Source organism: Rattus norvegicus, chromosome 15, assembly GCF_036323735.1.
Source record: "Rattus norvegicus strain BN/NHsdMcwi chromosome 15, GRCr8, whole genome shotgun sequence".
Taxonomy (NCBI): Eukaryota; Metazoa; Chordata; class Mammalia; order Rodentia; family Muridae; genus Rattus; species Rattus norvegicus.
The window spans coordinates 50,967,474-50,985,295 of NC_086033.1; the positions used below are offsets into that span (position 1 = coordinate 50,967,474).

General features: G+C 47.4%; 1 protein-coding gene across 3 annotated transcripts in view; it reads right to left on the reverse strand.

The window, feature by feature from the left end:
* Positions 1 to 17,822, reverse strand: part of Slc25a37 (solute carrier family 25 member 37) — a 42,422-nt gene that overhangs the window by 23,389 nt on the left and 1,211 nt on the right. The window lies entirely within an intron of this gene.

Sequence of the window (17,822 nt, forward strand, 5' to 3'; positions counted from 1 at the left end):
GGTAGCTCCTGAGGAACAACATTCAGAGCTGGTTCTGCCTCTTCCTACACATACAAAAACATGCACCCCACATATGAATACACAAAGAAAAGTTTTTAAAAGGGCAAAACAACATATTCTATATATAGCTAGCCTCAATTTCAAAAAGATGAAACCTACAGTTTGCTCCAAGGATGTATCTCAGAGTCTGCAATCAGAATTTCCTGAGGTCTCCTGCAGCCCTTCCAGGGGCTGGCCTTTGTCTTGTCTGTCATCTGCCCTGGGTCTCCCCAGTGTCAGGTCCCACCCCCACCCACCCCTGCTCCCCACCCACTCACCCCCTGAGCACTGCCCCAAGCCAGGAGCCTGCCACAGAGGAAGTCTCTGAAAGGCCAAATCCAGGGCCTCTCAGGCTCCTGCAAAGGAAGACAAAATGCTTAGGCCACAAAAGCCGAGTCCTACTCCTTCCACAAGCCAACTTGACTTGATGACACAGCACTTCCTCTCCAGTATGTGCCAGCCTCCTGCCACCCCAGCCATCGACCGCCCAGAACACATCCCAGCTGTTCAGGCACGAGGGAACTGACAAAAACCATCTATGTGTCTGTGTGAGAGACCGGGGGTGGGGAGTGTGTGACAAGATTAGTGGCCCTACGACACAACTCTTGGTGTTGATACCAGACAAAGAAGGGGCCCCAGGATTCAGTGGGTACAGCTCGGTTGAAATGTACACCGGACTGGGAGCCAGGCACCCGGTGCATGCCTGCGAATTGGGTGCGGTCCTGCCGGCTTCCACACCCCTCACAGAGGCCACACCTTCTAAAGTGTGCCCGGTAATTAGCTCATTAAACAAAGGAGAAAAAGCAGAATTCACAGCAGTCCCATCGCCAGGCTCATTCCTCTGCTTATAATTATATCAGGTGATGCATCTGTGCGTCTGTCTCCTGTGAGAATTATCCATTGTTGCTCACTGTGCCCCACTAAAACACTGTAACAATGGCCCAAGGAGTCAGGGGCCAACTGGGTTTCACCCACATGCACAAAGCCCCACATGCTATCAACAATGAATCTGTGTGCTCCAGAGTCTGGGGCACATCTCACAGGAAAACAGCCAAGGCCACGAGCATCATCAAAGCCGAGCCCCGGATTCAAGACAGACTTAGGGTTCCTCTGGATGCAAATACACGGCAGAAAGCTTCCATTATGGGTGAGAGTGGACCCTGACTAAAATCTTCTCCCTAGAAAGAAAGAACTAGGGTGTATGATTTAAAGCAAAACTTAGAGAAGGGTTCCCAGGACTGACAGAAGATGAGGGCCAGGGTGACAATGACGTCAGGTTTGCAGAGGTCCCAGCAGGGAAAATGACAAGCTGTTCTGCCAGAGATCTCTCCACAAACTACCCTACCCATTAGTGTACTTCTGGGGGTCTGGGGGGCAGCAGGGTTGGGGGCAGCAGGATCGGTGGGGTTCTGGTCTTTGAGATATTTACTATCGAAAAAGGGAGAAAGAAAAAACTCCAGTTCACTCAAATAATTTCCAAGCTCTGAATGCCCAAATAGGAAGTGCTATCAGATCAGAGGCAGGGCACCTAATTTAGATCTGTGGGGAACCATCATGGGGACACCAAGACTGACCGTAAAGCAGGTGATATGCAAGCAAAAGAAAGTTGTGTGTGGCTTGGGAGACAGCTCGATCATTGATAAAGTACTTGCAAAGGACATGAGTCAGATGCCTCAGAATCCGCATTTTAAAAACAACTCTTGCACTCCGGGCACAGAGGAAGGGAAGATAAGCAGACCTGGCCAAATAGCATAGCCTCATGACTGTTTCAAAAAGACAAGGTAATGCTAGGCGTAGTGGCACGGGTCTTTAATCTCAGTACACATGAGGGAGAAACAAGCATATGGTTACATAAGGAGACCTTGACTCAAACCAGCAACTACACCAAGTGAAGCCGGAGATGCATAGAAGACATAGACAAGATGGACAGTACCTGAGGAACAATGGCCAGGATTATCCTCTGGCCTCTGTAAACACACACATACACACACACACACACACACACACACACATACACACACACATACACACACACATACACACACACACACACAAATAAAAGAAATGGGCTCAGGCACACAGGGTGTGGAATGGGAAGGTGGATGAGTGAGTGAGGGGTCTGGTTTCCCATAAACCTCCTACGTATCAGGAGTCGAGCCTGAGAGCACGGCGCAGGGGCAGAGAGGGCAAGCTGAACCCCAAACATGAGACGGGCAGAGGCGTTTTATCCTCTGTACTGTGTTTCTGTTTGGTTCTGACCTTGGCCTTGAATTCAGAGAAGGAAAGAAATCAGGGGAATGAAGTGGGCAACGGCTCTTGATGGGCAACCTCCAGGATGTGCAGCCTGCCACCCTACCCAGCCCACCCCAGAGGGGCCATGCTAAGGGAACCTTTGAGCTCATCTTCTTTGTCATTCCTACACTGCTCCCCGCAAATGCCCAGACAACCCTATGTGAGTTGCTAGCAGTGCCGGGTGATCTTTGATCACGCCAGCTGACCCCTGCATGACTCAGCTTCCTGGTGATGAACTTATGAAAGGTCCCCAAGCAGGAAAGAGTCAGAAAGCTGTAAACAGAGCCCTCCAGAAACCTCTGGGACTTTCTCCCCAAGGTTCGTGGGAGTGGGGGGGCTGGAGTCATTCAACACTCTGGAGCTGGCTTGAACGAAGGGTCTACAATCTTGAAGAGTGATGAACCACAAAATGAACCACAATTCCAAGGCGGGCACTTTGGAATCCAGGGACAAGGCAGGCCTAAAAAGGGACATGAGCACTTGGCTCCTCTCCCAGAATGCACTGCAAGCGATCCTCCCTCCCAGCTTTCTTCTCGGGGGCTCTGGTTAGAATGTTTGGCCAAGCATATTCAGAGCACCTAGAAGTCACAGTGTCCCGAGGCACAGAGAGGCCATGAGTTCGAGTCACACTTGCTGCTCAGTCCCTGCACCCCTAGTCACCTTGCACTGCAAGTAAACACAGACTTCTCTTCTAGTCTTTGGAGACCCTCCATACAGGATGAAAAGGCACTGCCCTGTGCTTCCTGGTTCCTTCGTCCTGGTCACTCTGAGAGCAGACATCTGTTCTCAATTGTGCAGCAGCTTCTGGGGACAGCCCAGCTTTGCAGGAACTTTTGATTCCAGGGTCTGACAGAGAATTTCAGGAACTTTCTTAAGACAGTACTGTCGGAAAACACAAAGAGCAAGGCGTGTCGCTGCTCACAAACCTGAGAGGGTCAACAGAGCCCACCACTTCCGGTAGTCATGGCACTATGCATCCCATAATAGCATAGTGCATTTTCAACTTCTCCTACTCCAATCCAAATTTGAAAGGGTCTGTCAGAAGTAGCTAAGAGTTGGTCTGACTCACAGATCATGAGAGTTGCCCTGTATAGAATTAAAGGCCATTTCTGAGCTGACCCCTTCAAAGCTCTAAGATGCACACAGCTAATCTTCAATAATGCTGGAATTGAGTTTGTGGAGCCCCTCTTCCCTTCCTGGCATGCACAAGTGCTTAATACTCAGATGTTCTGGAAAAGCTAAGAGACCAAAGGGGGAAAATGGCTTGATATATGGTTTCATTGAGTGGGGTGCTCTAGGACTGCGGGGAAAACAGCTCTACAGGCAAAGTACTTGCTGTACAAACATGAGGACCAGAGTTCAGATCCCCCGAATCTTAGGTAAATGCTAGACAGACACAGTGGTCCACCTATAACATGTGTGTCTCCAGCACATGGTGAAAATAGCTATCCTCAGGAGCAGGCTACCTAGCTGGACTATATGAATCAATCAGAAAGCTCTGGGGGTCAATTGAGAGACCCTGTCTCAGTATATAATTGAGTAATTAAGGGGGTCACTGGACATCAACCTCAAGCCTCCATAAAACACACTTGTATCTGGCATACACATATGTCCCCATTCACATGTAAACACGCATACCACATGCACATCCAAGAAGGGATGCAGAAGAAAGAATCTCCAATCTTGGTACTTTCTTGGTACTACAACCAGACCAAATCTTTCCTTCTAGCGTTTCTTCTGAGTAACTACCTGGCACTGGCTAGACATAGAAAAAGGTCCGTTCCTAAGCACAGCACCCAGAAAACAAGCTGAGTCAGCAAGGCCTCCTGTGCCAGGGAACTCCACAGCTACAGACTCTTCTGATCAGTAGGTTCATGCACGTGTTGCTAGATTGGCCTCCAGGAGAGATGGGAGTCAGTGTCCATCATGTGTATGAATAGAAGGAACGAGATGAGCTGCTCTCTGCGGGACCTGCTGTGATGCATCGGAAAGATACATGCATCCCTGTTCTAACACCCATGACTTCTTCAGCTTAGACACACACTGAGATCCTATTGAACCTGCACAAGACCTCAAAGACCCTTCCTTTCCTTCTCTTTGAAGCCCAAAGTTCCTGAGAATGGTTCATCTGTCTTCGAGGACTTGATGTAACATGCATCTATCCTCTTGGGCATCAGACTTCATGGGAGAGGCATCTATCTCACAATGAGTACCTTAGCCTGATGGTAACCAAGGCCTGAAGCATCTTCATGGAGGCCCTTCAGTCTTCCCAGGAGGGACATAAATTAGAGGTAACAGATTGGAGACTATGGTACCAACCAAACCAGATATGGTGAAAATCCACCTCTTCATTAAGATGCTCTCAGCTCACTTGCATAACCATGCACAGGACAGACAGACAGACAGACACACATACACACACACACACACACAAAGGCAGCATCCTTTCGTGTCCAACTTCTTAAAAGCTAATTATCCACCAGTCACCTAGCATTTTCAATCCAGACACTTCTAACTGCTTTGCCATGTCCAGACAAAGAACTGGGGCCATGGCTGAGTCAGAGGTTGTGTGGGCAAGTCTGTGCCCCACAAATAAGTACTCACCCCCTTACCTTCAGTTCCTGATGCCAAATACCAGCCAAAACCATAAAGAAAGGGAGGTCAAGAGACCCTAAGGCAATGGTACCTATTTCTACACAGACAAAGAAGCTTAGAAATCAGGACAGTACACAGTACAGAAGCCAAATGATCTCAGGGTGTATCCCTGCCCAAGACATCCCCAGACTCATCTGCCTGGTGCTCCGTGGGGCAGACTCGAAATCAGGAAAAGGCTATGCAATGAGAAGTCCATAGAGTGTTTCTGAGCAACAACCCTGTGCATTCTGATGGTCACCTCCTCTTCCCTTGTGTCCCAGCTGAAGACACCAGGAGGCAGCTGAGGACTCAACTGGGTTAACAGGTCAAAGCCCAAGGCCACAGCCACAGGGAATCCTACAGTCCTACATGAACACAGGTCTGGCTACACCCCTTTCCCTAGAGCCCAGTTTAACAATAGATATCATGGTGGAACAACCTGCATTGAGCTTTAAGGCTGTGCTCCCAGGCTAAGGAGGTGGCTCAGTGAAAAACCACTTGTCATGCAAGCAAGAACCTGAGTTTTAATCCCCAGATCCCACATAAAGGCATACACAGTACTGTGCACAATCTCAGGCTTCTACCGCAAGATGGGTGGAGACAACACAATCTATGGAAGGTTCCGGGCCAGCTAGCCTGGCCTATGCAGTGATCAACAAGAGAAGTTGTCTCAACAAGAGGGGAGGTAAGAATCAGCACCCAAAGTTGTCCTTCAACCTCTGTACATATGCCATGACACCAACACCTACACTAGGAAAGAGGAAGGGGAGGGAGGGATAGAAAAAGCTGTGTTCTCTGCATGGTGTGATAATACATACCCATAATCTCAGAACTTTGTGGAGCTGTAACAGGAAGACTGGGCGTCAGAAACTAGCCTGTACTACAGTGTGTGCACTACGATCATGAAAGCCCATTTCAAATATGGGGCTGTCACAAACGGATCAAGTGGAAGACAGGCTGAGCGTGCCCATACTTACCAATTATGGATGAGAAGCCTGCAGCCCTAGTGGACCACGGAACTCTAACACAGTGCTAACAAGTCCAAACAAGTCACTTTTACACTGTAGTGGAAAGAAAAATTCTCAGACCAGCCTCAAACAGATCCATATACCAAGTCCCAAAGCAGCCTGGTGAAAGGAGAAAGGGCCACCAAAACTGCAGTGTGTTTCAGAGAGAGAAGTCAAAGACAGCCAAAACTGTCTTATGGCCATATAAACATTCCTCCTTCTCCTCCTCCTCCTCCTCCTCTTCCTCTCCCTCCTCTTCCTCCTCTTCCTCTCCCTCCTCCTCCTCTTCTTCCTCTTCCTCCTCCTCTTCCTCCTCCTCCTCTCCCTCCTCCTCCTCTTTCTCTTCTTCCTCTCCCTCCTCCTCCTCTTCCTCTTCTTCCTCTCCCTCCTCCTCCTCTCCCTCCTCTTTCTCTCCCTCCTCCTCCTCCTCCTCTCCCTCCTCTTCCTCTTCCTCCTCTTCCTCTTCCTCCTCCTCCTCTTCCTCTTCTTCCTCTTCCTCCTCCTCCTCTTTCTCTTCTTCCTCTTCTTCCTCTTCCTCCTCCTCCTCTTTCTCTTCTTCCTCTTCCTCCTCCTCCTCCTTCTCTTCCTCTTCCTCCCCAGAACATATGACTGAGGAACTAGCCATGAATCAGAACCTCGAATTCTATGAAAGGACTTCTTACTGGGACTCCCCTGGACTCCAGTTCTGCCCTTCCAAGATTGCAGCTGCTTTCATCACAATGTCAACCCTTTCTGCTCATCCATGGGAACCCAGAACAAGGATGCAAATTATTAATGCCCATGTCTATATCCCAAACTGTATCTACCTGTCACCCTGCCTCAGCTCTCTCAACCCAGCTCTGCAGTCAAAGAAGGCCCATGCCCAGGGAATGTGACTTTTCTGAAGTTCTATTTTCTCTCATCTATGAAATGAGAAACAGGACCTCCCTTTTCACGCCTCAGAAGGACAGTTAAAAGGATGGAATTACAGAGGCAAAAACCAATACAAACAGGCTACAGTGATCATCGTATCAGGAAGACCAGCCAATAGACAGGTAACACGCAGCCAATGAAAGACTGGCATTCTGACAAGTCGATTTTTAGAAATAGCCATGGTGCATCGTTATTTCTGCATGAGTCAAAGCCAGGCTCTGCTCTAAGCATGCCCTGCACCATGTCAAGACCACATTGTGAAATGTGTACTCTTAGCCCCATTGTATAGACATGTATGGCACAAGGAGGTTTGGATAGGTAGAGTCAGGTTCTTTCTGGTCCTAGAGCTGAGTCCATCCCTAGATACAAGCCTGAAGTTCTCCAATTGCTAACCACATTGTACATGACAAGCTACATACAACTTGTTCTAACTCTTGTACGTTAAGGCTGACAAAATCCATTTAACTCACGTGATCTCACCTGAGCCTCCCAACAGCTCTGTCAAAAAGCAAAAGCAGATTCATATGTGGTTCTATGAGAAAACCAGCTCAGAGAAAGGACTTGCCCAACACTGAAGCTGGATAATGACAAGACCAAGAACTAAACACTAAAGGGCTGTCTTCTTGGTTTGATGGCTTCAACACTGGCATACGCAGGACAGGCACCTCTTCTGAGGCCCCACCCATAGCTACATCTCAGAAATACCCTTTCTGGATGTCCCAGGAAATAAAAACCATCAGCACACTGGAGTTACAGGATCAGGGGCTTCCTCCAGCTACAGCATGCAGCACCTACTGTGTGGACAGCCACACAAAGCTATGGAACTTTCTAAGGCTCTGCCCAGCCACTTCTGATGGACCCAAGAGCTCATCAGACACAGGAAGTACCATTGGGACAGGGGCTAAGCTTGACCATTAGAGAACAGACATTTCCTAAATCTGTTATGCAATTGTTGCCTTAAGCAGTCTGGGATTTCTCCCAATTTCAACACGTTTTGTTTTCTCTCCAAGAAGACACCAGTTTAAGGCTATGGTCCCTTAGTGACTAAGCCAACAGTATCCTGTGCTGTCTGGGATTACACACAGGGTGAGTGAATATTTTCAAAGGCACCTCTGTAAGCCAATGTGACCTTCTAGAATGACTAAAGATCACAGGGTAGGAGCAGTCAGGATCCACTATGATTTTCTTTATTTAACAATGTCCCCAAAGGAAGCCAGGAGACATTGTTCTAACCTCCAGACCTTCAAGAGAACAGCAGTGTGGCCGCTCAGAATCCGACAACTCCCACCTCACCTTCTAGCCCAAGTGAAAGTATTGACTTTTAAGGTTTCTGTGCCTTGGATGGGAGTTGGGGCGTGTAGTCAAAGTGCTTGGAAAATATTAAATGGAAAATGCCAGAAATGATTCATGTTTTTGTTGTTGATGATTTTTATTTGCAGGGGCCTGGGGGGGGGTGTTCGTTTTCCTAAGCAGGGTTTCTCTGTGTAGCCCTGGCTGTCCTGGAACTTACTCTGTAGATCAGACTAGATTCATACTCAGAGATCTTCCTGCCTCTGCCTCCGGGATGCTGGGATCATATTTATAAGATTTTAAATAACTTGTTACAGTGTCTTATTATAACTGTTCTGTTTTTACCACTGGTTAGTGTTCACCTCTTCAGGTGTAAAATGTATAAACTATACTATATCACAGGTATTGCCAATGGGGAAAAACAGTGTGTGTGCAGTATTCTTTATGATTGTGTTTCCAGATATAGGCAGAATATCTTAGATTACACCACCACACCCTCCCCCAGGATCAAGGGGGCTACTGTACACATGGAGACAAGAGTTTTCTCTTTAAAGGGAGCCAGCCCTTCACCCTGCTTAGAATCTAGTTACAGGGAAGAAACATGCCTACTTTGAAAATAAGGGCCAGGAATTCTTATTTTTGCAGCTTGATGTTTAGTGCAGGGTATGGGAGGAGAGGGGTCAGCAAATGTGAAGCAAGATGAGCAGCCGGATGAAGGGACAGTTTTGTGACAAGTGTCTTAGTTACTGTTCCACTGTTGTAAAGACACACCATGACCAAGGCAACTTATGAAAGAGTTTATTGGGGCTTTCAGACCGTGAGTCCATGGCCATCGTGACAGAGAGCACAATGGCAGGCTGGCAGGCAAGCAGGCGAGTACTGAGGCAGTAGTTGGGAGCTTTTTTCTCATCCAAAAGTTAGAGGTAGAAAGGGAGAGGCTGGGCCTGTAGTGAAATTTTGAAATCTCAAAGCCCACCCTCAACAACACACACAGCTCCTCTTATAAGGACATATCATCTAGAGACCTAGAATTCAAAAATATGAGCCAGTGGGGGGTGGGGCAATTCTTTTAAATCACCACAAGGACAAAGCTACTCCCAGGTTCTATGAAAAAAAGAATAATAAATGAAAAAAAAAAAAGGAAGGGACCTTAACAAAATTACTAAGGTAGTCTCTCTCTTTTTTTTTCTTTTTTTTTTGGCCAAATTATGATTTCCATATAATATAGAATAAGACAAAAGCAATGCTAGCATTTGTTTCACTACAAGAGATATTCATTTGTTTCACTTCTCTTTGGCTGGGTTTTTGTAACTCTTTATAACTGCCATGTCCCACCTTCATTCACCTGACTCACCAGGCCAATAATATTCCAGGAATGCCTTTATGGGCCCCAATCTGGTGGGCAAGTGGGAGGACGCTGGAGGGAAGTCCATGGAAGCCACACTCGGCATTATTGTCTGTGAATGGGCTTCCAGGTGTGGAGAGCCCTGGGTCACTGGATATGGAGTGTAGGAAGGCAGGGCTGCTTCCCATCCCCCATGCTCCAGGGTCTAACTAGCACCAGGAAAACCAGCTAGATGACCCACATCAAGCAGCCAACCTTACCTCTACAGCAGGATCTCACTTTGACTATCATAAACACCATGGGTAGCCCCAGCAGAGAACCTCCCTATTGAAAATCATACTGCCCGGAATCCCTGTCACAGCGTCTGAGCAGATGTGATGCCACTCTTCTGACTTCAGATGATAAACTCGGAGGGCTCTGAGGCCAGGTGCACCGGAAGGGCAATCTCCGCAGATCGCAGATCGGACAGCAGACATTCACACACCAAAGGCTTCCTAGCACCTATTCTGTTTCAGGTCACAGAAATGCAAAGACCGAAGGAACACAAGCCCCTCCCACTGGAAGCTGATAGTCTAATGCGCAATAAATAAGCAATAAAGAATTCTGTAACTGCAGATAACATCTAAACACTATATAGCAAATGGCACAGTGTGAGTTCGGAGGAAATGATAAAAAATAAATCAAAAATCAAAATAGAAGGGAGGTAGGGAGACCAGGAAGCCAAGCCCATGGACAAGACCCTAAACCATGACAGCAGGGATGGGGAAGCCATAACACACCTTGGACTAAGATACATTTGTCTTCCATTTACACAAGCAGAGGCCAGAAAGAAGCTGAAGGGGCCACACCACAGGGTTCGGGATAGGCTCTCAGAAGGGCACTGAGATAGGGAAGAGGGGGGTTGAGCCAATGATCGTGACATCCAGACAGGTTGTGTCCAGGAGAGGCTGTAGGGGGCACCAAGCAGAAACACAAGACGCAGGTAGATCTTGGAGTTCAAGGCCAGCCTGTTCTATAGAACAAGTTCCAGGACAGCCAAGACTACATAGAGAATACATAGAGAAACCCTGTCTTAAAAATGAAGAAGAAGAGGAAAAGGAAGGAGGAGGAGGGAAGGGAAGGGAAGGGAAAGGAAGGGAAGGGAAGAGAAGGACAGGGAAGGGAAGGAGGGAAGGAGGGAGGGAGGGAGGGAGGAAGGAAGGAAGGAAGGAAGGAAGAAAGAAAGAAAGAAAGAAAGAAAGAAAGAAAGAAAGATCATTTTACTGAGAGCTTCACGAGGAAGGGATGTGGTATACATTGTCACTTTTTTTCCTTCCTGTAACCCTACAAGGTGGGTCTGGCATTAATGCTCCCCAGTCTGCTGTGAAGGGATCTGAAGTGTGAGGTTAAGTCATGTGCCCTGGGTGTAGAGTCAGGACTCAATCCTGCTGTCTGGGTGGTTCATACCAGTCACACCTCCCCTCACACCTCTCCACCACTATCAACTCCCCTAGAGGAAGAGAGAGCCCTGTTCCCTTATAATGGGGGTTGGGCAGCAAGAGAGTGTGAAGGAAAATAGGCCGTCTGGGGTCCTGGCTTCTCTGTAATGTAGGAAGGGATGAGAAAAGCAGTTGATGGGGCCTTGGGAGGACAGACCCAGAGCTCTGAGTACCAATGGGGGCAATGTTGAATTACCCAAGGACTCAGCTGCCCAGTGGACAGAGCAGCTTTCTAGAATCAAGTACAAAGAAGCAAAGACAAAGAAACTTAGGCCAGACAGCAGCTGTCCTAACAGACCTGTAATGTGAGCCCCAGAACCCACACCTTTAATCCCAGCACTGGAGAGGCAGAAGCAGGCTGATCTCTGTAAACTCAAGGTTATCCTGATTTCCAGGAAAAGCCAGGACTACACAGTGAGATCTTGTGTATATACATACATACATACATACATACATACATACATACATACATACATACATACATACATACGGGAGAGAGGGGGGAAGGGAAGGGAAGGGAAGGGAAGGGAAGGGAAGGGAAGGGAAGGGAAGGGAAGGGAAGGGAAGGGAAGGGAAAGAGCACACTAAGTATAGTGGTGTACTTCTAATCCCTGGAGCCTGGCTGAACTACCAAATTCCAGGCCAATGATATCACATGTGTATGCATGCATTGTGTGCCTTCACAGACACACTCACGACAGGCACATGCACTGTCAGGTGGTAAATCCATAGAGATCTGTAGAGAAGTAGATTGCAGAGAGTCGAGTCCTTGGAAGAGGGACAGTGTCTTCTTTCTACACGTGGGAAAACAGCACAGAGAAGCTAAGAAACTATGTCAAGATTACACAGGTAAGAACAGAGCCCACTGCCAGGCAGACAGGTGAAAGGTCATGAGAATTCCTGACCAATAGGAAGAGACGGACTTCTAGGAGAACAGCAAAGGGAGATAGAAAAAGAAAGGGAATGAAGGTAGCCTTCCCTGACAGAGGACCATGTCAACCAGACATTCCCACAGTATAAATGAGGGGAGAAGCCCTCAGGAAACAGTGAGGCCAGCAAAGGGAAGGAGAGACAGAAATTAGGGTTTTCCTCTACAGATAAGTAAATCAGAACTCAGCCATGGGGAGCAGAACCCTGGGATACCAACTCCAAGGACAAAATAAACTGAGCTTCAGAGAGTTTTGAGTTCACCAAAGACAGAGCAGGAAATAGCAAGGTCAAACCACAGGGCTGCAGGTGCTATGTCCCTGGGGAGCACCGTGTGGGGCCAGACTGCTTCAGATTAAGAACAAACATCAATGTCTCCCAAAGAGGAAGCTGAGTAAAAGGGGAGATAGGAAAAGACTGGGAAGCACTGGGGTTCCAGAGAAACCCTTACTGGCTTAATGAGAAGCAGGAAGAGGCAGGGAAGGGAGAGGAGAGGATAGCTCACCCAGTGAGCCAGGAAAGGCAGTTAGTTACCTGCAACCAGAAGGCAAAAAGTTCAGTAGGCATGGTGGCTCACACCTGTAATCCCAGCACTCAAAAGCAGGATTGAAAGGAGTTTGAGGCTAGCCTGGTCTACCTAGTGACTTTCAGGTCCATCTCTATCCTGTCTCAAAAGAAAAGGGGGGGGCATGTTTCAGGTGAGCTTCAGAGGACAAGAGTTTGGCTCCCAGCATGCATGCCAGGTGGTTCACAATCATCTGTAACTCCAACTCCAGGGGATCCAACACCTCGAGTCCCCATGAGCACTCATAACCACACAGCCATATACACATACACATAATTTTAAAAAATATTTAAACACATACATACACATGCACTCAAACTCGTGCACGCATATGCGCGTGCACACATACATACATACACACACACACACACACACACGCCCAAGGCAAAGCAAAGTGAGATTAGGGGCCTGAAGTAGATTATTGTAAGAATCAAAAAACCTCATCCAAGAAGAGATGGTAAAGGTGGCAAAAACGTAGCCAATAAAGACCAGTAGAAAGTTTGGAGAACACACCCTGAAGCCCTGAACGCTTGCCCCTGTGTGACTTAAGAAAGAGTCTATTAACTCCCACCCCCACCATTAAACTCCAAATGCACAGTAAGCAAGATGACTCAGCAGGTGAAGGGCTTGATGACTTGAGTTCTAGGCCCTGAACTCTCTTAAAAGTGGAGGGAGGGAATCGACTCCACAAAACTGTCCCCTGACTTCCACCTACACATGCACCCTACCACGATGAATAAAAACTTTAAAGACCTCAAATGCCACTCCATTTTAAAAGGCTAAAGTGACCAGATGTGCTTGAGTTATCTGGAGGGAGCCTCAATTGAGAAAATGTCCCCATAAGAGGCATTTTCTTAATTAGTGATTGATGGGGTAGGGGGCCCAGCCCATTGTGGGTGGCATCATCCCTGGGCTGGTGGCCCTGGGTTCTATGAGAAAGCAAGCTGAGCGAGCCATGGGAGCAAGCCAGTAAGCAGCACCCCTCCATAGCCTCTGCATCAGCTCCTGCCTCCAGGTTCCTGCTGTGTGGGAGTCCCTGTTCAGCGATGAACCGTGCTGTGGAAGTGCAAGCCAAATAAACCCTTTCTTCCTCAAGTTTCTTTGGTCGTTTTTTAATCACAGCAATTGTAACCCTAACTTACACACCAGGTATAGTGGTGCACACCTTTAATCCCAGCACTCAGGAGGCAGAGTCAAGTGACTCTGTGAGTCCCAGGCCAGGTAGGGCTACACCGAGGGATTTTGTCTAAATAAATAAAGAAACTAACTAAAGTTTATGTATAAATTTAAAAATAAAGGTCGTTTGATTATTTTTTAAATGCTGACACACACACACCCCTTTGCTACTCACTGTTGTCTTGAGTGTTATTTTCCCACCTTTGTGACCCCGCCCCCAGCTTGTTCCCTCCATTCCTGGACAAGGGGAATATGTGTGGGTCAAGTCCCAACTTTGCAAAGGGATGCAGACAGCAGATCTGGTTATCAGAGTGCACCCGGGTGTCATGAAAGAACGGAAGAACTTAGTTGAAGAGAACTCTTTTGACTCCATGTCTGTCTGCCTAATACTCACCTATCCAAAAGCGCTCCTCGGTGAAGGGCAGGGAAAGGAAGAGAGAGGGAGAGAAAGTACTATCTCATATGGCTCCAGGGAATGGAGTAATTTGGGACTTCGTGGCCCCTTGAAGTTGCACTATCAGCTGTCCCACACTCTGTTCTAAAGCCTGAGGAACTGGGAGCAGGAGAATCTGGCAGCTGCCAGTGTTCCCTCCCAGTCAAATGGAAAAAGTCAAGGGCTGAGGGGTGTCCTGGCACCTGCCTCACCAGGACTGTCCCCAAAGGCTGTATCCATGCTTAGCCTGTATCCATGCTTAAGACACCCCCAACCCCCACAGACACCCATGAGGGCCCCCTGAGGAGTTACAGTAAGGTAAGCAGTGTTGGCCATTTCAGTGCCTGGAGAACAGAGGGCTCACCCAGCAAGGGTTAGAGCAGGGCTTTGTTGACAAGTCACTCAAAGAAGGGCTGTGAAAGGGTCAGCAGAAGTTCCCCACTTCAAATCTTTCCTGTTTCCTTTCTTCCCTGTGCTTACCAAGCTGACTTGCATGGTCTCTGCCTAATCTGGATGGAATTTCCTCCTCCACCCACCTGGCATGTTCCCTACAGTCGCCAGCACTCCTGACCACGTGGGGTTCTTGCTTCCACCCCACGGACCAGTCTAAGCTACCATACTCGCTTGCCACCACCAGTTAGAGGCTTCTAGGGACATGCTGCCAAGCCTGGGTTAGAGAGAAGCCGCAGTTGGACAAGAGTCTGCAGACACCCGGGCATCCTAGATCCCTGACTTGGTATCCCTCTATCAGTTGCTACAATCATGGGGCAGCTGTGAGGACTAGAGGGAATAGGGAAGGTTAGAGAAATTGATACAAGTCTGTGAGGACTAGAGGGAATAGGGAAGGTTAGAGAAATTGATGCAAGTCTTCCCAATATGAACTTAAGGAAGCTCAGGCTATTGCTGCTGGGAGAGAAATTGCAGACCATCAGATTCTATGATGCTCAGACTTTGTGTGGAAATAGAGTCTTGCTAAGTACCTCAGGCTGGCCTTGAATGAACTCCCTATGAAATTCAAGCTGACCTCAACTTCTCCATCCTCCCATCTCATCGTCCAAGCACAGGATTCATTGCAGGTCCTTACATTTACTATCTGGCCTGGCCAGATGCACTTTTTCACATGGTCCCTGGGGTACATGACTCAAACAGAACTTCAACAGTGTTTCTTCCTACCCAAATCATATCTGCTTATATACCAGACTGTCACCAATCTGTCTTCCAAATGCTTAGCCCACTAATACATCAGAACCCACAGTTTGAAAGACACTGGACATTAAAGTAGCATCGGGAAATGACAGAACCTCATGAAAAAGCAACTTCAGTATTTGATCATGAGATTCATCCATAAGTCCTCTTTCTGTACGGAAGACCACAAACCCAAGGACATCAGCAGGTTTTGATTACAAAGGACCCGCCCTGGGTCCCACAGCTTACACATCCTCAGATAGCAAATCTGAAAGAAAGCAGGTGGACTCAATACTCACACTGGACAATTTACAAGTTCAAAAAAAATATGAATGCCTTTTAAAAAATCATAGAAATCTTTTTCTTCTTTCCAAGATATGATTTACATGCCCTTCGTTTCAGCTGTAATAATTAACACCAAAGGAAAATAGATGTGCCATACAAAGGAGGAGGGGCTAAAGGTGAAGGAGTTGCCCATTTTCCCCAATAAAACAAAGGCTCGGGTCCCTGCTTGAGGCAGACAGCAGTGAGCTAAAGGGCTATGAGCCAAGCCCGCCCTCCTGACTCAATTACTCTGTCTTCATCATTCAAAATCTTTAAGATGGACGCAGCTGTGGTCTTCCCACATGAATTGTTTCCATGACTAGAGCATATTTGGGCCCTGCCACCTCAGGTTAGGTACAGACAACTGTGATGATCTTGGGAGACGCTGGCTCACCTGCTGCCTACTTGGAGTCATGTGGCTTGTGACACTAACTTTCTCTGTGCCTTTTTGTGGTCTTTGAAAACTAGGAAGAACGAAAAAAATCCTTGCTGCCCAAAAAAATCTCCAGGGGAAACACAGAAGGAACTTCACACCCTCAACCTGTGAGTCTAAGAACAGCAGAGAGTCCAGAGGGTCACTACTGACTGGCTTATGGGATCAGCCTCAGTACTAGAAGAACCTGCTGACTGGCAATGAGAAACTTCATTTTACAAGCAAATCTCATAAGGTGAATCCTTGCTAAGTCATTGAGTGTCAACTCAAGATAGCGCACCCGCACATACACACACATTCACCCTCACACAGTGTGAAGTATATGCTTATAGCTCACACTCATGAACGCTCACACATGCACACACACACACACATATTCACCCTCACACAGTGTGAAGTATATGCTTATAGCTCACACACTCATGAACGCTCACACATGCACACACACACACACATATTCACCCTCACACAGTGTGAAGTATATGCTTATAGCTCACACACTCATGAACGCTCACACATGTACTCTCACACACAGCTCACACTCTCTCACATACATATATGTATGCATGCATACATACATACACACACATACATATATACATACACACACTCACTCTCACACACACAGTATATTTGCTCACAGCTCATATACTCAAGACCACTCACATATGTACTCACACAGCTCACACATTCTCACAAGCTTACATATAAACATACAAACATATACACACATTCACTCTCACATACACACTCACGTTTATGCTCACAACTCATACACTCAAGAACACTCACACATACACTCACAGCCTCACAGCTCACACACACATTCTCTCTCTCTCTCTCTCTCTCTCTCTCTCGCTCTCTCTCTCACACACACACACACACACACACACTTATAGCCTATGTTTGTCTATCCACAGATGGAAATTTTTTTTGAAAATACTAAGTACAAAGGGGGAGTCTAAATCAAAACAGGTAGGAGGGGAAAGTGGGAGAAGTAAGCATAAAGTGTGTTACTTACAATGTGGAGAGACATGCCTGGACTGTCAAACCGAAAGGCACAATAATTATCTCTAACCTTCAAAGTAAGCTAAAGTGTTATGAACTAGAACTCATAGCAAAGGGACACCAGTCCTCACAGGTGGAAGGGTTCCTTCGATGGAATGTCATCTCCAGATCTGTGACCTGTTCATATATAGCTCCTAACTTTCCCGTCTCTAACCAAGATACATTAGACTGCAGAAAACGTCCTTACATTTGATCCATCTTTCCTGTACTAATTCCAGCTCTTTCTAAGGTGATTTAAAAATCTAAAACAAGTCCCGTGCCCCCCCTCAACAGTGGCAGACAAGGAGCACTGCATGATTCCCCACTAGGACAGTAGAGGGACAGAGGTGAAGATGACTCAGGTCTGGCAGTGAGCTGGCCTCATGCCCAGCATCATGCTCACTGGACTTGGCCTGTCCAGCCACTGACTGCCCCCTCTGAGAAAACCCAGATATTCATACCTGCTCAGGTGGGGCCCACATCAGCGAAAAGGTAGTTTCCGTGTGTACAGACCTGGCACCCTGCCTTACAAAATAACTGCCACCTAGTGAGGCTCCCAAGTTCCCCAAAGCAGAGTGGCAACAGCAGCCCAGAATTCAAGTGGCTGAGACTCAGAGGAAGTTTCTCCGCTCTACTCCTTGCACCTCGGTTTATTCATATGTTAACTCCCAGGGTAGTCTCTCCCGGTGTTCCAGCTCTATGAGTGCAGTATCAGTACAGGTATTACTTCCTGCA